At 37.7% G+C, this 22,477-nt stretch overlaps 1 pseudogene; it reads right to left on the reverse strand.

The window, feature by feature from the left end:
• The window catches only part of LOC115516976, a 48,189-nt pseudogene that overhangs the window by 22,329 nt on the left and 3,383 nt on the right, over positions 1 to 22,477 (reverse strand).

Below are 22,477 nucleotides of genomic sequence, written 5' to 3' on the forward strand. Positions count from 1 at the left end.
ACAACCAATTGGATACATGGCTGTTTAAGGAGCCAATATTTTAATCTTAAAACATTTGATTAGACAAGATCATTGAGCTGATGGATATTTTATAAAACAATGGCTTTCCTTTGATGTGGAGACCATAAGGGCTGACTGGCCAAGGGAAAGTTCCAGTTGTTTTATGTTGCCCTTTAATTTGCAGTGTTAGAGAAAAAAAAAAAAAATAAAGCCAGGATACATTTTCTGGATGAAGGTCAATAACATAGAGGGGATTTTCTGGGGAAGCCATTTACTGCTAATTATAGAATGTGCCTAAAGCTCTCTGTGGTGCTATGAGGTTTTTACTCAGCTCTTTCATTCAGGGCAAGCAATGGACTAAAAAGTGTTGAGATTTATGTGTAGCTATTCATAGCATGGTCATCATTCATCTCTTGCTTGGAATTTTCAGAAGGCATTCTTCTCTTTCCCTTTTCTCTCTCCTCCCAGTTGGCTTAGGAGCAGTTTATGACCTGATTATCTCAAGAATTAGCAGGAGAAGGGCATGGTGAATGAGGGTGCTTGCTCATCCACACAAAAAGGCCATAAAGGGCACATTTTCTTTGAAATAAACAAATGAGATCTTTAGACTATTTGAATTAATAGGTGTTTCTATAAATCTGCAAGAAAAAATTATATAACATCCACAGAAATGTCTTAGAAATATGTGCATTATCTATCTCTATATATTAGACATGAAGGTAAACTGATTATTTTACTTAAATTGGATCTTACAGAGATGTTTTGGTAATGAAGCTCAGACAAACCAGCCAATGCACATGGATAAGATCATTCTTTGCAGCAACCTTTGGCAAGGTAAATCTAGGGTAGGTACTTCTGACAAGATGTCTTAGAAGAGCTGGTTTAGAGGAACATAGGCGATACTTGTCTCTAATATCCCAGACACCCTTTGTTGATGCCATCTTTCATGTGACCTCCTTACCTTCAAATGTCCTGTGACAGTCTGTTTTTTCCTGTTTCCATCTTTTATTTTTTATTTTTATTTATTTTTTTAAAGTTTATTTATTTTGAGAGATACAGAGAAACAAGTGGGGAAGGGGTAGAAAGAGAGGGAGACAGAGAATCCAAGCACTGACAGTGTGGAGCCTGATGTGGGGCTTGAACTCATGAAACCATGAGATCATGACCTGAACCAAAACCAAGAGTCAGACGCTTAACCAGCTGAGCCACCCAGGCAACCCCATCTCTTTTTTAATGTTTCCTTATTTATTTTAAGAGAGAAATAGAGAGAGGGAGAGGGAGAGAGAGGGAGAGAGAGAATCCCAAGCTGACGCCACACTGTCAGTGTGAAGCCTGATGCGGGGCTGCATCTTACAAACCTAAGATCATGACCTGAGCTGAAATCAGGAGTGAAGTACTCAACCAACTGAGCCACCCAGGCACACCTCTTATTTCCATATTTTTGACAAAAGCTTATTTATTAATGTTTTTGCATCCATTGTCTTGTAACCTCTCTTAGGGATATTCACTTTATTTTTATTTTTATTTTTTTGGATATTCACTTTTAGACTGATATATAATTGTAGAATCAATGGTGCCATGTCTTTAAGATACTGCAGGCATTTTCCTTCAATTAGAGATATGGTAGGAGAGTAGGAGGAACAGAAATCAGTTTCTCATGAGCCAGAGAGTGTGTGTCTCCTCCCAGATCAAAGCTGATTTCAAAATCGAAATTTCTTTCTAAGACATAAACTGGAGGTGTTTGTACCTCAAGTGTTTGTTTTTCTTTATACAAAGATATATATCTTTTGTGAGTGAGCATCACTTACCTATAAAAGCTAATGACTGAAATGTATGATTTTTGCTGGCCTACCTATTTGCTCTATGAGGGTGACAATAGGCCACTTAATATTAGGACACAAATATCAGTGTTAATCTGAAAGAAAAATGGGGGCTTGGCTTTTGCAGGAAGCTTTTTGTTAATGGTAAGAGTTTATAAGAAAAGCACAGTTCTCTTTTTGCTCAGGCTGTATAATTAGAGAAAGGGAATTACAGCAGATTTCCTGAGCAAGACTAAAATTTATGATGGGGATTCAGAGGGCAGCATTTGAGATTCACAGGTTTCTAAATGTGCAGACTGCATTCAGCATCTCATATTGCTCAAAACCAGTATGTTTTATTATCTTTTGTAACTCATGGTCTGTAATTTTGTTTATACCTTTTGCTAAATGTGATATTACAAGAGTAGAACATCACATATTCAATGTTTGGAAAGGCCAAAGAGTATGGAACATGAATATGAACTCTTGATAACACTAGAATGAAAGAAATACAGGGCATCAGAAAAATTGCCTTCATTGTGAAGGATGGGCCTTGGACAGTAAGCCGAGTTTTGCTCATCTCCATCTGCCTCAGAAGGAATTGTTTCTTTTTAATCTGTGAAAGCTGGCAGTCTGGAGAGCTGCATGTAAAGTGGCTGTGAGTGGAAGAGCAGAGGCAAGCACAAAGCTCCTGGGCCTGGGTAAGGGCAGGAGAGGCTCTGGGCTGGAGGAGCCCCTGTTTGCTTTCACTGTGGGTCTTTCAGGCTCTGAGAGGTTGTTAGGCTTATTGACACTCATCAGAATCCTTCATGTGTAAAAGCTAAGGTGCTTAGATAATAGGCTTCTCTGCTTGGTCCCCTACTTTTTCCTCTTTTCCAAAATTCAGGGAGGGTTTGCCCATCTTGGACAGAAGGCATTTCACACATTTCATTCAATGGGTGAGATGGGCAGCTGGCATGTGGGTATGAGAAAAGTCCGTAGAGGTCAAAAAGGTCACCTCAAAATACCAAAGGTAGTAAAAATTCAGTGTGTTTGTGTAGTGGAGTGGGGGTCTCACCCTCCACCTCATATGCCTGCCTCTCAGCACTGTGCCAAGCGGTGCCCTTGGCAACTGCTCCAGTTCAACAGACCCGTAACTGGGAGCTCATGACTTCCCACAGTGATTGTGGCAATATAGACACAGATGCCACAGAGCATCTTAAGAACAAATAGACTCAAATATATGTGAAAAAAGTGAAAAGACAGAAAATCTATCAAGGACCAGGATTGAATGGATGCTATTTTAAAAGACATTTTGCAGATGACATGATATTATACATGGAAAACCTGACAGACTCCACCAAAAGTCTGCTAGAACTGATACATGAATTCAGCAAAGTCGCAGGATACAAAATCAATGTACAGAAATCAGTTGCATTCTTGTACACTAATAATGAAGTAACAAAAAGACAAACAAAGAAACTGACCCCATTCAAAACTGCACCAAGAATCATGAAGTACCTAGGAATAAACCTAACCAAAGACGCAAAAGATCTGTATGCTGAAAACCACAGAAAGCTTATGAAGGAAATTGAAGAAGATACAAAGAAATGGAAAAACATTCCGTGCTCATGGATTGGAAGAATAAATATTGTTAAAATGGCAATACTACCCAAAGTAATCTACACATTCAATGCAATCCCAATCAAAATTGCACCAGCATTCTTCTAGAAGCTAGAACAAGTGATCCTAAAATTTGTATGGAACCACAAAAGAACCTGAATAGTCAAAATAACATTGGAGAAGAAGACCAAAGCAGGAGGCACCACAATCTCAGACTTTAGCCTCTACTACAAAGCTGTGATTACCAAGACAGCATGGCATGGCACAAAAACAGACACATAGACCAATGGAATAGAATAGAGACTCCAGAATTGGACCCACAAAAGTATGGCCAACTAATCTATGACAAAGCAGGAAAGAATATCCAATGGAAAAAAGGCAGTCTTTTAAACAAATGGTGCTGGGAGAACTGGACAGCAACATGCAGAAGGATGAAACTAGACTACTTTCTCACATCATTCACAAAAACAAACTCAAAATGGATGAAGGATCTGAATGTGAGACAGGAAACCATCAAAACCCTAGAGGAAAAAACCTCTGTGACCTCAGCTGCAGCAATTTCTTACATGACGCATCTCCAAAGGCAAGGAAATTAAGAGCAAAAATGAACTATTGGGACCTCATGAAGATAAAAAGCTTCTGCACTGCAAAGGAAACAATCAAAAAAAAACTAAAAGGCAACTGATGCAATGAGAAAAGATATTTGCAAATGACATATCAGACAAACGGCTAGTATCCAAAATCTATAAAGAACTCACCAAACTCCAGACCTGAAAAACAATCCAGTGAAGAAATGGGCAGAAAACATGAATAGACTCTTCTCTAAAGAAGACATCCAGATGGCCAACAGGCACATGAAAAGATGCTCAACATCACTCCTCATCAGGGAAATACAAATCAAAACCACACTCAGATATCACCTCACACCAGTCAGAGTGGCTAAAATGAACAAATCAGGAGACTATAGAGGCTGGAGAGGATGTGGAGAAACAGGACCCCTCTTGCACTGTTGGTGGGAATGCAAACTGGTGCAGCCACTCTGGAAAACAGTGTGGAGGTTCCTCAAAAAATTAAAAATAGAACTACCCTATGACCCAGCAATACACTGCTAGGAATTTACCCAAGGGATACAGGAGTGCTGAGGCATAGGGGCACTTGTACCCCAATGTTTATAGCAGCACTTTCAACAATAGCCAAAGTATGGAAAGAGCCTAAATGTCCATCAACTGATGAATGGATAAAGAAATTGTGGTTTATATGCACAATAGAATACTATTTGGCACTCAGAAAGAATGAAATCTGGCCTTTTGTAGCAACGTGGATGGAACTGGAGAGTATTATGCTAAGTGAAATAAATCATACAGAGAAAGACAGATACCATATGTTTTCACTCTCATGTGGATCCTGAGAAACTTAACAGAAGACCATGGGGGAGGGGAAGGAAAAAAAAAGTTCTAGAAGGAGGGAGCCAAACCATAGAGACTCTTAAAAACAGAATAAACTGAGGGTTTGATGGGGATGGGAGGGAGGGGATGGTGGGTGATGGGCATTGAGGAGGGCACCTGTTGGGATGAGCACTGGGTGTTGCATGGAAACCAATTTGACAATAAATTTCATATAAAAAAATGACAATAAATTTCATATTAAAAAAAGAAAAAAGACATTTCGTTTTCTTTTGTAACATTTTCATTAAATTTTTTTTCTTATTTCCTTTTCCTCTTCATCCTTTTCCTCCTGCACTCTCTCTACTCTTTCCTTCCATAATTCCCCCATCTCCTGGAGATTAGAGTCACAGGTAATTAACTAGGAAAATTTAGAGAGGCTAAGCACATGGACCAAGATTGAAAGTTTGTAAACGTCCAAATATTGAAATAAAATGTCATTTTCTTGGAGGTGTGGTGAGTTTGAGGACCCAGCCTGCTTGATGAGGAACAGCTTTCTCTTCCTCCTTCTTTCTCTCTTCCCCTCCTCCTCTCCCTCTATTACTCCCTTTGCACCTTTTGTTTATTTACTCAACAATCAGTTCTGGAGCATCTGTTATCTGTCATAGGTAAACACAATGTGCTGGAATACAAGAGAGGGTTTACAAACCCATTTCACCACAAGGGAAACCAAAGCATCTATGAGTTTAGTCAGTCAGTATTTTCTGACTATCTGCTATGCGAAAGTGCCATGTGGAGATTAAAAAAAAAAAAGAAGAAAATGCAGGTGATAAAGATTCCTACAGTGACATCAAGCTCTCATGTTCCTTTTTAGCTCTAGGAGAAGAGCATGCAGATGTCAAGAGGTCATGGCAAAGTCTGAGACTGAAGACAGTATGGGTTAAGGTAGTTTCACAAGAATACTACCAGGGGAAGTAAACTAAAAATTGAGTTAATCTAAAACACATCTTTCCCAGTGATTTGCAAATACGCTGAGCAATGTATTTACTTTTAATTGCCTTTCACTGTCCTGCATCCCCGAAGTCCTGTTGGACCCTAAAAATAGAAGCACTGAAGTGCAAATAAGACCTTCTTCTAAACAACCCATTTGAAGCCACATAAAAATATTCTTTTAGGACATATCTAGCCTGATTTCTTTTCATGAATGAGATGAAGAATTCAAAGTTATTGTCTTCTAGAAAAATCTTCTTGGTATATGCTGTATCAACAGAAATGACAGCTGTGGCATCTCAGGGTGGTGCTGGTGGTTGTGCTCAGCAGATTTGGTCATCTTGGGAAAGTCTCTTAACGGGAATAGTCTTAAAGGTAAAGATATCTGTCCCAATTAGTGACTGAACATTTGATACCATTTACCCAGATTTTTCTGCTTTCAACGCACAAAGATAAGTCAGTTGAATACTTTCCCTGTATAAGAGTATACTGTGAGGAGTCTCAGTCCTGTTTTGGTTTTTAAATAGCTCTGACAGAAAGATCCAAAGTAATTAAGCTTATCACTGAAAGTGTTAGTTTGTGACATGCAAAAATATGAGCCCATGTTTTGAAGAAATAAGGAAATACTTGATAAATACAACATAGAAACTAGAAATCTGTCCCATTATTTTTTAACCTCCAAAGCAGTAACTGATGGGCTAACTTATTCAAGCTCAAAAGAAGAGAAAGTAAAGATAAGTGTTCTGAGAAAAACAAAATAAAACAAAACAAAATCTTAGCTTCAGGTTTTAATTACAATTGTGATAAATCTGCTTTGTCAAGATTTGAGAACTTTGGGGAAATATTGGATGCCAGTTCCAACATATAATTTAATCTATTTAAGTTTCCAAACTTAATTTCAGTTTATATTGGGGAGTTACTTATATCTTTGATACAAAGTTAGATTTGTCTGTGATTTCATTAATGTACAGATTTGAGATTTTTTTTTAACTGAAAATTAAAATAAAATGCAAAAGTATGGATGGGTGTGAGGGGAAAAATAGTTCCTTATTTAGGATCGATCAAGTTGAAATTTATTTAATTTCAAATGGCCCATAGCTCCTATGAAAAGCATAAAGATTCTATTACTTCATACCAAAACCAAAAATTCTGCATCAAAATGTATTGCCACAATAATGCTGTATAACAAATTACTACAAAAATCTTAGTAGTGCATAATAATATCTATCTGTACCTGCTGTGCCTGAGATTAACTTTTCATGTTGGCAAGGTGGTTTCACTGTCTTGGTTGGATTTATTAACAATTGAGGAGTCAGCCGATGATTGGTAAATCTAGGCTTGCCTTGGCTGGTCAACTGAAGTAACTAAGCTCACTCCTCATGACTCTGACACTTCATCAGACTAGGTTGGGTGTGTTTTTATGGAAATGCTATTGGCAAAAGAGAGTAAGTGGAAACATGCAAAGATTCTTGAGTACTAAGATCAAAACTGAGATATCACCACTTTCTTTCTATAGACTAAACACTTCTCAAAGCTAGCACAGATTCAAGGAACAGCCCTTGCTTCCTTAGTAAGAGGAGCTGCAAAGTCACATGACAGAATGTGAATGAAAAGAGAAGTGAATAATTTCCATTAATGCAATTGATTGACACAGCCTGTTATTAAAGAGTTAGGGTCAGCTCTGTGATCTGAGGGTGGACTCCCTCCATTGTGAGGCACTGGAGGGAGCAAGATGGCAGTGGAGAAAAGGGACATCTTTTGTCAGGGCCCCAAGCTCATGGTGGGCTTAAAAAATGACATGGTATTTATTTGGTATTAGAACAGTTTCCTCATTGATTCATATCAATTTTGATGTTGGGTAAAAAATAGATTACTCAGGGATAAACTTTTCCTCAATAGCTTTTGCGTTTCTAGAGGGAAAAAAGTCCACAATGGCAGTTGTTTGCTGCTTTATTTTGTTTCCACACATTTTAATTTTGGTATCATGGTTAGTGGTTTTAATACCTGACAGTGATCTGGGCCCTTCAGGCCCTCTAAATGTGCCTGACTAGGCAGACCTGTAGAGAACCAATGGATCCTACTGATACAGCCTGTGCTAAAGGGGAAGCATGTACAATGACAAGCATGATCATTGCTTAGCACAGATTTCTGCATTAGCAAAAATGAACCATGGGGGACAGGCATATTGGGAGCCAGGATAACTTGACTATTAAAGCCTCTTCTGGAGTCAGAATGCCTTCTTTGAAAGGCTCTAATACTTAACTAGCTGGGGTGATCTTGGCTAAGTTACTGAATCTCTTTGCCTCACTTTCCTCATCTTTCAAATAAAAACAGCTTTTACCTTATAAGATTGGTTGGAAATTAATGCAGTAATAATAGTAAATCACTCAACTTAAGCTTGGTGCATAACAAGCAAGGCTTTCATTATTTATTGGTTGTTCTTTAGGGAGGAGCTTGTGGGCTGTCTAAGCAGTGGGTATAAATGCAGAAGCACTGTACACAGTATAGGTGGGTGGAAGGCATGTCCTGATGAGAAGCAGAAGGCAGGGAAGATAAACTCTGCCAACCATTAGCACCTCCCAGGGTTGTCCCTGTTTGTACATGACCACTGCTTCATAGCAAAATTGTGTCCTCTTCTTTTTCTAGTAATTATTTTAAATTGAAAACCAGACCTTCCCATAAATAAGAGTTCGAGCAATCATAGAAACTATATTAAATAAAGAACAAATAACCAATTTACAAGTATTCCTCAGACAGTAATTAGTTGCAACCATTTGCCATAATGTAAAATGTATTACTTTTCAAGAGAACCAAAATTAATTGTATTCCAAATTAGTTTCTATCTTAGGTTGTCAATTCACTTTTCTTCCTACAAATCTTTTGTGGCTAAAGACGTCTTAATGCTGTTAGGAAATAGCAGGAGCACCATTCCATTATTCTTACATTAATAATCATAATTTTTAATTACTTAGATTCTCTCCCTAAGGAAGAGACTGATTGTTCTCAAATTATGAATGCCTACAATAATAATTTCCCCCATGCACAAGTCTGTTACAGAGAAGCATTTTCCACTCAATTCTTGAATACAAATTTATCCCAAGGGCAATAGCAGAGATGAACTGTGATGAGAACCAAATAATTTTTAGAAAAGTGGGTTTAAAGGCTAAGCACGATGGGATGGATTTTTGTTTTTCAAATTTGATAATGCTAGGTAAAGCAAGTGGGAAATGATTCCTTCTCACTTTGCCACCATCAGGTACATTTGGGTATGTGGAGAAATGCATTAACTGTATTAACCATGTTTGTAGCTTCTGTAAACTTTATGCTTTAACATTTGCTCTACCTGGAGATGCTGAACTTGCCTTGTTTGTTCTGGACACATGATGACATGCCTGAATCTCCTGATCTTGGCCTCCTGCCTCCCTCATCACCCCTCACTCTTATATTTGGGAAGATTCTTCCTCCTAAGAGTTCACTTTTCAAAAACATACCAACTGATTGGAATTCTACACCCCCACCACCTCCTCCTTGGGCTTTCACACTCCAGGCCACTATCCTCTGCCTTAACTTCCCCAGGACTAGGAACAAGCCCTATGCCCCACAGCTCACTGAAATTATTCAAACTAGCCAATTCTGCCTTGCCTGTTTCTTCACATGGGAATCACAATAAAATCTCTTGCTTATTATTATTTGTCCCCCTTGCTCTCTCTGCCTCCTGACCAAACCCAGTATTTCTTTTTGTAACTCTCCATGGTGAGGTGTATTTCTTGGGATCTCGAGCTTAATAACTATCTTTTTGTTTTAATTTTTAAATGTTTACTTATTAATTTTGAGACAGAGAGAGAGAGAATCCTAAGCAGGCTCAATGCTGTCAGTGCAGAGCTCAATGTGGGGCTTGAGCTCATGAACCATGAGATCAAGACCTGATTGGAAATCAGGAGCTGGATACTTAACCCTGAGACACTCAGGTGCCCCAACAACTATCTTTTTAATGTCAGTCGTACCCTGATCTGCTGGACTTGCCATACTTAAATAATAAGACAACTAAGTTAAAAAAAAAAAAGAGTAAATTTTGTGAGTGCCCTGGAGCCTCGGGGAGAATGGGTTGGCAAGAATGACCTGCTTTGTAGATTACCCACAGGCCACATTGTAAATTCTAGAAATTGTCCTAAAACATCAGAAGAAGGAGCAAGTGACAAAATCTCTGTGTGTCCTGGGAAAGTGATAGTAGGGCCTAAGACTCCATATATACCAAGACACTTATTTGATTATATGTTTTCCTGTCATCTAGGTTTATATTTTGTAGATATGTTTAAAATTATTTATGGACATTTGGTGTCACTTCTAACATGTAAAGAGCTTGGAAGTCATCACTCTCATTCTCACAAAAAGAAAAAAGCTGAAGAAACTGAAATCAAAGACTTTTCTTAGACCCATCAGAGGATTGAGACTGATGAGGTAGCATAAGTCATGTTGAGGGGAAAAGCACAAGCTAGCATTACCACCTCTCTCACCCCAGGTGGGATATGTGTGACATTCCTCAGGCACTCCTGGCTACCCAGGAACAAAGGAAAGGACAGAAAACAAATGGTTAAACTGATAGAATCTCCATCAGTTTACAAATATATTGGTACAATTATAAGAAAAGGACAATCTTATTAAAAGCCTAATGTCCAGAAACTCTCCACTGTTTAATGTTAGTGCTTTGCTAGAGGGAAAAACAATCTTAGCTTGACAATAGCTAGGCTCCAGTAATCTGTTAGTCGCTAGCATATGGAAAATCCTTTTAAGAAACTTCCTTTTGACTTTACCTCCCCCAGTCCTGTGGTATATAAACAGTCAATTTTCACAACCCCAATATAGCTCCTTCTGCCCACAGGTTCTGTCCCCATGCTTTAATAAAATCATCTTATTGTCCCAAAGACATCTTTAAGAATTCTTTTTGGCCATCAGGTCTGAACTCCCCTAAAACCTCATCAAGAGCATAGGGCAAACTGCCATCCCCCAAGGTGGAAAGATGGACAGATATAGAGCCTTGCAACTGTGTTCATCTAACCTGGAGCAGAAGTCACTGGAGCAAATAACTGGTAGAAATTGACAAATTGCTGAAGGATGAATGTAGACCAGGTTGAAAGTTAAAAACTTCTTGGGGACCCCCACAGTTTCATCAGTTTTACCCACAGGAGCTTCAGCAGATTTTCACAGAGAAAACCAGAGAAAAATGCCCTCATGCTTCAGGTAAGGGCAGGGAAAAAGTAGCCATTTGAAAGAAACACTGAGCATTTTCCATAACGAAGGAATGCTCTCAAGGGAAACTACTTTGCCAGAGCCTTATCTTATCTGAGGGAAGGAGAATTAGGTAAGAAGCATCTGTCTGTGGTCCTGTCTCATCTAAAGGAATGGGGCAGGAGGGGGGTGGGGGGTGAGATTAAGAAATGTTTCTGGAGGTCAGAGCCCAGGGACCAGGACCACTAAAAACACGAAATTCAATCATGTATTGAAAAATGCCTCCCCTAACCAACACCTTACCATCACATCAACAGGGCTCCAGGATAACAGCAAATCACAACTAAGAGAGTGCAAGATAAAACTAAGAAAGAATTCTTGGGAAAAGCAAGAACAAGATGGGAAGAAAAAGAAAAAAAAGCACCAAGGAAACCAGGGGAAACTAAAATCTCTGGTATCACCAGCTACAACAAACCTTAAACAACCCAATTCCTAACTAAATTACCATGAAACTTCACAATGAAACCTGATTACTTCAGATCCTATTACCAGTTACATCATGTCAGCTTTCAACAACAGCAAAAGAAAAACTACAAGGTATGCTAACAGGCAAAAGTAAACACAGTCTGGGGTGTCTGGATGACTCAGTCCGTTAAGCATCTGACTCTTGACTTTGGCTTAGGTGGTGATCTCATGATTAAGAGATTGAGCCCTGCATTGCGCTCCACTCTCAGCTTGGGACTCTCTCTTTCTTTCTATTTCTGCCCCTCCCCCACTAGTGCTGAAGACACAAAGCATTCATGAAAACCAGAGCATATACCATGTATGACAGCAATTTGGGGATTATCAGATAGGGAATTTTTTTTAAATTTTTTTTTAAGTTTATTTATTTTTGAGACAGAGAGAGACAGAGCATGAATGGGGGCAGAGAGAGAGGGAGACAAAGAATTGGAAGCAGGCTCCAGGCTCCGAGCCATCAGCCCAGAGCCCCACGTGGGGCTCGAACTCACGGACCGCCAGATTGTGACCTGAGCTGTAGTCGGACGCCCAACCGACTGAGCCACCCAGGCGCCCCAGATAGGGAATTTTAAATAAATATGATTAACATATTAAGGGTGTAAACTGGAAAAGTAGATGGAGAAAGACATACTGGTAAAATCAATCAAAAGAAAGCTGGAGTATCTTTATTAATTTCAGACAAAGCAGACTTTAGAACGAGACAAAATAGCAAAGATAAAGAGGGGCATTGTATAATGGTAAAAAAATCAACTCTCCAAGAAGACATAACAATTTTTAACATATATCCACATAAAGACAGAGCGCCAAAGTACTTGAAACAAAAACTAATAGAACTGCAAGGGAAAATAGACAAATCCCTTTTTATAGTTGGAGACACCAACTCCCTTCTATTAGCAATTGACAGAACTGGTGGATAGAAAATCAGCAAGCATAAAGTTGAAATAAATGAACAGCATCATAATTTAACTGGATTTAATTGATACTTATATAATATTTTATCAAAAAAATAGAATACATATTGTCTTTATTTTTTTTATTTGAAAACTTGATAATTTATTTAACTTTATTTTATTTATTTTTTTTATATATATGAAATTTATTGACAAATTGGTGTTGGTGCAGCCGCTCTGGAAAGCAGTGTGGAGGTTCCTCAGAAAATTACATATTGTCTTTAAATTCACAAAAAATTTTCACTAACATAGACCACATTCCGGCTTGTAAAACACACCTTATCAAATTTCAAAGAAAAAAAATCATACAAAGTATGCTTCCAACCCACAATAAAATTAAACTAAAATCAATAACAAAAGGATAGCTGGAAAATTCTAAAATTCTAATCTGGAGATTAAACAGCACATACCTATATGTGACATGGGTCAAAGAAGAAGCCTGGAAAGAATTTTTACCTTAAAAAAGTAAGAAAGCTGAGCAATATAAACCTCAATCAAGTAGAAGAATAGAAATCATAAAAACAGGAAAACAAAGAGTAAGGAAAAGTCAACAAAAGTGAACAAAAGTAAATGCTGATTCTTTAAAAAGATCAATAACATTTCTAAATCTCTAACACAATAACTAAGAAAAAAGTAGAGAAGACACAAATTGCTCATATCAGAAAAGGAGAGATGATCAATACTGATTCTATGGACATCGACCCAAGTGAATTTAGTCAATTAATCTTTGACAAAGGAGAAGAGATAATAAATGGAGAATAGTCTTTTCAAAAAACTCTGCTGGGGGGCACCTGCGTGGCTCAGTTGTTTAAGTGTCTGACTCTTGATCTCAGCTCAGGTCTTGATCTCAGGGTCATGAGTTCAAGCCCTGCATTGGGCTCTGCGCTGGGCATGGAGCCTACTTAAAAAAAAAAAAAATGCTGCTGGAACAATTGGACATCCATATGCAAAAAAATAATAATAATAATAATGAAGACAAAGACCTTATATCTTCTGCAAAAAGTAATTTAAATGGATCATAGGCCTAACTATAAAAATGCAAAACTAGAAAAGTTCTTGAAAATAACAGAAAATGTAGATGACCTTGGCTTTGGTGATGGATTTTTAGATACAACACAAAAAGCACAATCTGTGAGTGAAAAAAATATAAAAGTACAAGTATATTAAAATTAAAATCTTCTGGTCTGTAAAAGGCTCTGTTAAGAGAATAATAAGGCAAGGCACAGACTTGGAGAAAATATTTACAAAATACATATCAGATAAAGATCTTATATCAAAAATACACAAAATCATATTAAAAATAGGCAAAAGATCTGAATGGATACCTCACCAAAGCAGGTGAATTATGAATGAGCTGAATTATGTTCCTTAAAATGTGTGTATTTAAGCCCTATCAGTACCTCAGAATATAACCTGATTTGGAGATAAGTTCTTAAAAATTTGTTTATGTCTATTTACTTTTGAGAGAGAGAGAGAGAGAGGGACAGAGCACGAGTGGGGGAGGGGCAGAGAGAGAGGGAGACACAGAATCCAAAGCAGGTTCCACAATCTGAACTGTCAGCCCAGAGCCTGATTCAGGGCTTGAACTCACAAACTGAGATCCTGACCTGTGCTGAAGTTGGAGGCTTAATGACTGAGCCACCCAGGCACCCCTGGAGACAAGGTCTTTAAGAGGTAATAAGGTTAAGTTAAAGTTTTTAGGGTGACCCCTAACCAAGGTGACTGGTGTCCTTATAAGAAAAGGAGATTTGGATGTAATGTGTACGTGCACAGAGAAAAGACCATGGGGACACAGTGAGAAGGTGGCCTGCAAGCCAAGGAAAGAGGCCTCAGAAGAAATTAAACCTGCCAATACCTTGATTTCAGACTTGTAAGCCTCTAGAACTGTGGAAAATAATTTCTGTTGTCAAAGCCAACCCGTCTGTGATATTTTGTTACGGCAGCCCTGGCAAAGTAATACAATATACAGATGGTAAATAAGCATATGAAAAAGTGCTCAACATTGTATGTCATTAGGGGGAAAAGTGCTCAACATTGTATGTCATTAGGGAATTGCCAATTAAAACATTAAAAGATAAGTTAAAATTAAGAGATACCACTACAAAACCATTAGAATGGTAAAATCCAAAACACTGATAGAATCTAATGTTGGCAAGGATGCAGAGAAGCAGGAACTGTCATTGCTAGTGGGAATATAAAGTACAACAATTCGGGAAGACAGTTGGATAGTTTGTCACCAATCAAAACAATCTTATATGATATAGCAATCATGATCCTAAGTATCTACTCAGCTGAGTTGAAAACGTATGTCCACATAAAAACGTGTACAAAAACGTCTCTAGCAGCTTTACTCATAATTGCCCGAAACTGGAAGAAACTGAAATCTTTCTTTTTTAAATTAATTTTTGTTTTGTTTATTTTTCCAGCTTTTTTGAGATATAACTGACATACGACATTTTGTAAGTTTAGGGCATACAATGTGATTTGATACATTTATATATTTCAAAATGATTGCCACCATAGAATTAGCTAACACCTTCACCATGTCACGTAGTTACCATTTCTTTTTGTGGTGAGAACAGTTAAGATTTACTTTCAAATTTCAAGCATATAATACAGTATCATTAACTATAGTAACTTTGCATTACATCTTCAGAACTAATTCATCTTATAACTGGAAGTCTGTGCTTTTTGACTAACAACTCCCCACCCTCTTCCCCACCACACGCTCCTTTTCCTCTACACACCCACACAGTTCCTGGTAACCATGACTCTATACCCTCTGTTTTTATGAGTTTGGCTTTTTTAGATTCCACATATAAGTGACATTATGCAGCATTTGTCTTTCTTTGTATGACTTATTTCACTTAGCATAATGCCTTTAAGCTTCATCCATGTTGCCGCAAAGGGCAGGATTTCTTTATTTCTCTTGGCTGAATAATGTGCCACTGTATAGAAACGTCTTTAAATAGATGAATGGATTAAAAAAGACTGTAGTATATCCATACAATGAAATATTATTCAGCTCTAAGAAGAAACAAGCTATCAAGTCACAAAAAGACATGGGGCAACATTAAATGCATATTGCTAAATGAAACAGGCCAATCTAGATAGAAGCCAACTAGATGATTCCAGATACATGACATTCAAGAAATAGGCAGGACTAAAGATCAGTGATTGCCAGGTTGCAGGAAGGGTGGGGAAGAACAGGTGAATTAGAGATGATTGTGTGTGTGTGTGTGTGTGTGTGTGTGTGTGTACATAAGTTATTTATTTATTTATTTATTTATGTATTTATTTATTTATTTAAAAATTTATGTCCAAGTTAGTTACCATATAATGTAATAACAATTTCAGGAATAGAATCCAGTGATTCATCCCCTACATAAACACCCAGTGTTTATTCAAACAAGTGTCCTCCGTAATGCCCCTTGCCCATTTAGCTCACCCCCCTTCCTCAAACCCCTCCAGCAACTCTCAGTTTGTTCTCTATATTTAAGAGTCTCTTGTGTTTTTTCTCCCTCCCTGTTTTTACATTATTTTTGCTTCCCTTCCCCTATGTTTTTATGTTTTGTATCTTAAATTCCACATATGAATGAAGTCATATGATATTTGTCTTTCTCTGACTGACTAAGGTTGAAATCATATGCTATGTGGCTTTTTCAGATTGGCCTATTTCACTTAGTAATATGCCTTTAAGCTTCCTCAATGTCTTTTTGTGACTTCATAACTAATTTCTTTTTAGTCTTGAATAATATTTTACTGCTTAGATATACTATAGCTTATTTACCTCTTCACCTACTAAAGAACATGTTGCTTTAAAGTTTCTGCAATTATGAATAAAGTTGTTCTAAACATCCATGTGCTGGTTTTTGTGTGAACATAAGGTTCCAACTCATTTGGGTGAAAACCAAGGAGTGTGGTTGTTGGAACACATGGGAAGAGTATGTTTGGTTTTGTAAGAAGCTGCCAAACTGTCTTCTAAAGTAGTTATGCCATTCTGCATTCTCACCAGTGAAGAATGAGAGTTCCTGTGCTCCACATCTTTGCCAGCATTTGGTGTTGTCAGTGTTTTGGATTTTATCCATTTTAATGGGGGGTGTGGTGGTATCTTGTTTTAATTTGAAATTCCATACTGACATATGATGTTGAGCATCTTTTTATATGCTTATTTGCCATATGTATATCTTCCTTGGTGTCTGGTCAGATTTTTTGCCCATTTTTAAATCAGGTTGTTCATTTTCTTATTATTGAGTTTTAAATTTTCTTAGTACATTTGAAATAACAATTCTTTATCAGATTTGTGTTTTCCAATTATTTTCTCACAGTCTATGGCTAGCCTTCCCATTCTCTTGTCAGTATCTTCCATAGAGCAGAAGTTTTAAATTTTATTTAAGTACAACTTTTGAATTCTTTTTGTTTTCATGGATTGTACCTTTGGTGTCGTACTTAAAATGTTATCAGCCAAGGTCATCTAAATATTCTCCAATATTATCTTTTAGGAGCTGTATAGTTTTGCATTACATTTAGATATACAATCCATTTTGAAATTAATTTTGTGAAGTGTGTATTGTCAGTGTACCAGCAAGGACAGGTGTGTGAGAGTCATTCATGTGCATGAGATCCTAGGAGGACATATTTTAAAAGATTCAGAGACAAAAGAGACAAAAATCTCATGGCAGGAATTGCCCAGGAAGAGGAGAACAATCCACATTTGAATTTTCATTCAACAACAAGGAAAAACTAGAAGGACACCTAAGGAAACAAGTATATGACACTGAGCTCCACAGTGAAAAGAGTTTATTTTTACTTTTTTTTTTAATAAAAAAAGATTAGTTTCTTGGACTAGTAACTACCAGAGTGTATGAAATATACAACTGAGCTTTTTGTAAAGTATTTCCAAGTATTCTGTTGACGAAGTTGAGATAAAGGGCAATTGGAAGCTGGGCTAAATGACATGTATTGACCACTAGAAAATGATGATTCCTCAGGCTGCTGGTTACTGGATCAGGATCTGTTTTGGGAGGTCCCACTGGAGGGCTTCAGAGCTCAGTTGTTGGCCTTGTCCTGTTCTACATTTTCATGAATAATTTAGAAACACTCACTTTAAATGCCTCAAATTTGTGAATGATATGATGGAAAAAAGGTTCTGCTTCAGCAGATCAAATTATGGACTGACTAGTCTGGGACAGAGATGAGCGTAAGTGAACCAAAGGAAACAACGGAGGGAGAAATGACTCTGTGTTAGCAGAGATTTAAAAAATAAATGACAGTAGAATTTTAAAACAAAAAGTATGGATGTTTAAGGATATGTTTTTTCAAAAACAGGTCAGCTGCTAGTGGATAAAAGATCCCCAAAAGCTGCTTTATCAATGAGTCCCCCACATGCAGGGCTTGGCCTCAACCTTGTCAGAGCCAACTGTGTGGAGAAATCTGCTATCAGGAATTAGAGTCATTCAGTCATACTCACAAAGCTCTCCAGAAATGAATACAAAATGTTCAAGATCAATTTCCATTTATTTATTTATTTATTTATTTAAAGCCAGGGAGGCAGAGAAAGAGGGAGAGAGAAATCTGATGCAAGCTCTGTTCTGTCAGTGTGGACCCCAGTTCAGGGCTCCATCTAATGAACTATGAGATCATGACCTGAGCCAAAACCAAGAGTCTAATGCTTAACTGACTGAGCCACCTAGGTGCCCCTCAATTTCCTTATTTTAGAAGAGAAATTTAGTTGCAAGGGGAGTGGATGCTTTGTTTCTTCTTGCCAGTGCTTCAAAACTACTTCAGTACCTCAATGGGCAAACTGAAAAAGCTGCTGATGGTCCCACCTAAACCCTTGAGGGGTTCTGTCCAGGTTCTTGACTTCCACATTAAGCAAATTTCATTTGTCTGAGGGCCTCATTGACAATCCATTTTGTCAGTCTCTGGCTCTACCTCATGACTAAGAATCTTCAATGTGATGTTTTAGGAGTTGAGTTGTATGGGCCTTGGGATTTGGACAGGGCCCTTTTTAAGTCTCTCTTTCTTTCCCAATTCTCTTTCTTATCTATGTTTCAGAAGAGTAAGTCTCCCTATTCATTCAAGAAGTGGTTAAACAATGTCTGATTCCAAACAAGCACCCAGGAAGCCACACTGTAGAGAAGACTCAGGTATCAGATGGAAGATAAAGTGAGAGGCCTGTAAGTCATGCAGTTCAATGAGTCAGGATCTCTATTTCTGTTAACAAGCTACCTGAAAGGAGAAGGCCATCAAACCTACCACCAATTATCAGGGAATATAGAGGATAGACATAGATGGATAATTGCATGACCTTACAGAGAAACCACTTCTCCAATGGATTGGGGGAAGGGGTGGGTATTTCAGAGACCAGGTTCACCCACAGATCCAAGGAAGGTCTGGAGGAAAAGGGATGGAGGACTCATGTGATAAAAGAATAGTTATATTAAAAAAAGCAATAAGTAGATCTATTTACGTCCTGATTCAAAACATCCAAACTTCATGCAAAGATAAAGGGACATCTTTGAGACAATTGGGAAAATTTAAATATGGACTAGGTGTTAGATGAGGTTAAGGACATACTGTTAATTCTGTTAAATGTAATTATGTCATGGTGGTAATATTAAAAAGAAGTCATTATCAGAGACATATTGAGTTCAGTGAAGTTATGGCATGATATGGCATATCCCTAAAATTCTCTAGCAAGCAATCTAGCACAAAATTAAACAAATAAAAATGAGGGTGGGTGTTGTTGATGAACTGAGATTAACAAAATACTGATAATTGTTGAAGCTGGAACATGGGTTTATGGGAAATTCATTATACAATTCTATGCTTTTGCTTATTTGAAAGAATAAAATTTTAAAATCTGTCTAGAAAGAAAAGGATTGCTACTGTATTCTATTAACAGACTTCTATGTTTTCAATTATTATATAAATGCTGCTTGTATTTCTTATCTGTGGAATTGAATTCCTACATGATTTCATATTAGAATCAGGCTTGAGAGAACAAGTAAGGAAACCAATAAGGACTGATAGTTTGGAAAAGTCTGTGATAGGGAGAGCCAAGAACTAGTATCTCCTCTGAGGATGGGAATGTTCTCTTTCTTTCCAAAGGCACACAATTGGGTGAGGCTATTAATACACTACTGGGTTAAATTTACTTCACAGAGAAATAGGACATTCTAGAATATCCTCAAATAAATACTGAAGGTCTTAATTGCAACAGTGACCAACAGCAAATCATAAGAAGCATATGGCTGAAAGGAAGTCACAAACAGTTAAATGGGTAGGAAAACACATTTGCTTAAATGGCAATGCAATTTGGAGTTATGTCTTAAGTATTGTACTGTGAAATTTCAATTAGGAGCTAAGTGCTGTGAAATGGGCTGTGCTCAAGGACTTTGGCCAGCCATTAGGTGTGCACTAAACTACACTTTTCAAAGTATGATATAGACAGACAGAAATCAGGGTGAAAATTGGTATTTTGTCTGGAGTCTAGCATTTTGATGTCTCTTGAAGGTCTGTGTTTTCCATCATGGGGGATGGGATCGGTGCACCTATTTATAAATGTGCTATATGCAATGCACTAGATGCTTTGTAAAGTGTTGGTCTGGGAGTAAAACAAAAAGTAGGAAAGCTCCCAGAGACTGGGTGCACTTGAGTTCCTTTAATGAAAGAAAAGAAAAAAAGACTTCATTATGGTCCCTTCAGGCAGGTTTATCATTTGAAACACAAACACTGGAAGTGCACAGCTAAGGCATGTGGGTAAAGCACACTGTTTTACTGTAGACAGCAGCAGTCCTAAGGGCAGCCATTCCAGAACTGATTATGATTTTAGATATAACACCATTAAATGTGTCTTTGGCTCTATCTCCTGGAGTGCTAGAGGGGAAAGTGGTTTGGTTTCAAAAATGTTCTTAGAGTTGGTGAATTTAGTTAAGATTATGGATCCATCTCTCTATTTTGGGATCCCAGATCTGATTTCAGGAAAGGATCTAACTTTGCCAGATAATGTTAAGACCATCACAGTCATCTTGCTAGAAAAATCATGAAAGGGTTGTCAAATACCTCCAAGACAATTTTCCATCGATATGCTTGAGCATAAATTTGCCCTCAGGTTCCATGCAGACAACAATAGCAGCCAGTATCTTTTGCCAGGCATTAGAGAGTGTTGGTAAAACAAAGATTAACATATTTGCAGTCTTGTAAGGAAAGAACACCATGTAGAGGGAAATGTGGGATTTGGAATCTGTTATTTATTTATTTATTTATTTATTTATTTATTTATTTATTTAATGATGATTTATACACTTGCCCAGAGAGTGATACAGCTTTTTAAAAAATATATGAAATTTATTGTCAAATTGGTTTCCATACAACACCCAGTGCTCATCCCAAAAGATGCCTTCTTCAATACCCATCACCCACCCTCCCCTCCCTCCCACCCTCCATCAGCCCTCAGTTTGTTCTCAGTTTTTAAGAGTCTCTTATGCTTTGGCTCTCTTCCACTGTAACCTCTCTTTATTTTTTTTCCTTCCCCTCCCCCATGGGTTCCTGTTAAGTTTCTCAGGATCCACATAAGAGTGAAAACATATGGTATCTGTCTTTCTCTGTATGGCTTATTTCAGTTAGCATAATATTCTCCAGTTCTGTCCACGTTGTTACAAAGGGCCATATTTCATTCTTTCCCATTACCACATAGTACTCCATTGTGTATATAAACCACAATTTCTTTATCCATTCATCAGTTGATGGACATTTAGGCTCTTTCCATAATTTGGCTATTGTTGAGAGCGCTGCTACCAACACTGGAATCTGTTATTTAAACTCAGATCCAATTCTGAGGCTCAAGAGCTGTGTGACCTTATGCTGACTTAAATGTGCCAGAGTAGCTTAGGCTGCTATATTAAAATGCCACAGATTAGGTGGTTTAAACAACAGATATTTATTTTCCACAATTCTGGAGGTTGGGAAGTCCGAGATCAAGGTGCTAGCTGATTAGGTTCCTGGTGAAGATTATATTGTTGTATGTATCCTCATTTGGTGGAACGATAAAGGGCTCTGGTCTCTTCCTCTGCTTATAAGGACTCTAATCCATCATGGGGACTCCACTCCCATGACCTCACTACCTCCTAAAGTTTCCACCTCCAAATCTTATCATATTGAGAGGTAGGGTTTCTACATATGAATTTTGGGTGGACACAAACTTTCAGTCCATTTCAGTCACTCTTAACTTCAAGTTTTTAATGGGAGAATTAAGAACTACTTTATTACATTTGATGAAAATTAAATTCAATAATAAATACTAGGCTCTTTCTAAGGGAATACTTAATGCGAAGACAGATATTATACCATCAGGAAACCACAATACCATGTACTACATAGTAGCAACTTAAATATGGTACAATGAGAAGGAGGGTAGCAGCAATTTTCTGCTCCAATGGGGACCAAGGCATGGGTAGAGTGAGGCAGTGTGCAGCAGCTCTGTAGGAGTTCATCTGGGGAAGCCAGCTGAAGCTGCATATCTCATCATGCCTGTCAATGAGCAGTGTGGCCTCAGAGAGTGACTTCACTTCTTGGATCTGTAGCTTCCTCATCTGTACCTACTCATACAATATGAATTTAGACTTTAAAAGTGCTTTACTTAAGATTTAATAGTAGTTCATTAACATGATTCATGTGTCAAAAATATGGAAAGGGGGTCTGAGAGTCTCCCCTTGGCTGTTCCCATTTCCTCACTCCACTAGTTGGTCCTTTCAGAGATGCTTGTTTTATTTTGTTTTCCTTGTTTGTGCTTGTTTTTGTATTTATAAGCCATGTACTCTTTTTTATTCCTCTTTCTAATTTAAACAAAATGGTTGCATAGAACTTATGCTGTTTTACAACTTGCTTTCTTCACTTAATATGCTTTGTGAGAATATTTTAAATTGTTGAAAGCTGGTCTCAGATCTCCCTCTTTAGAGACTGAATTATGAAGTTTTCTAAAAGTTCTGATCATAAGCTGGTTTCA

This window comes from Lynx canadensis, chromosome B3 (genome assembly GCF_007474595.2).
Source record: "Lynx canadensis isolate LIC74 chromosome B3, mLynCan4.pri.v2, whole genome shotgun sequence".
NCBI classification, from domain to species: domain Eukaryota; kingdom Metazoa; phylum Chordata; class Mammalia; order Carnivora; family Felidae; genus Lynx; species Lynx canadensis.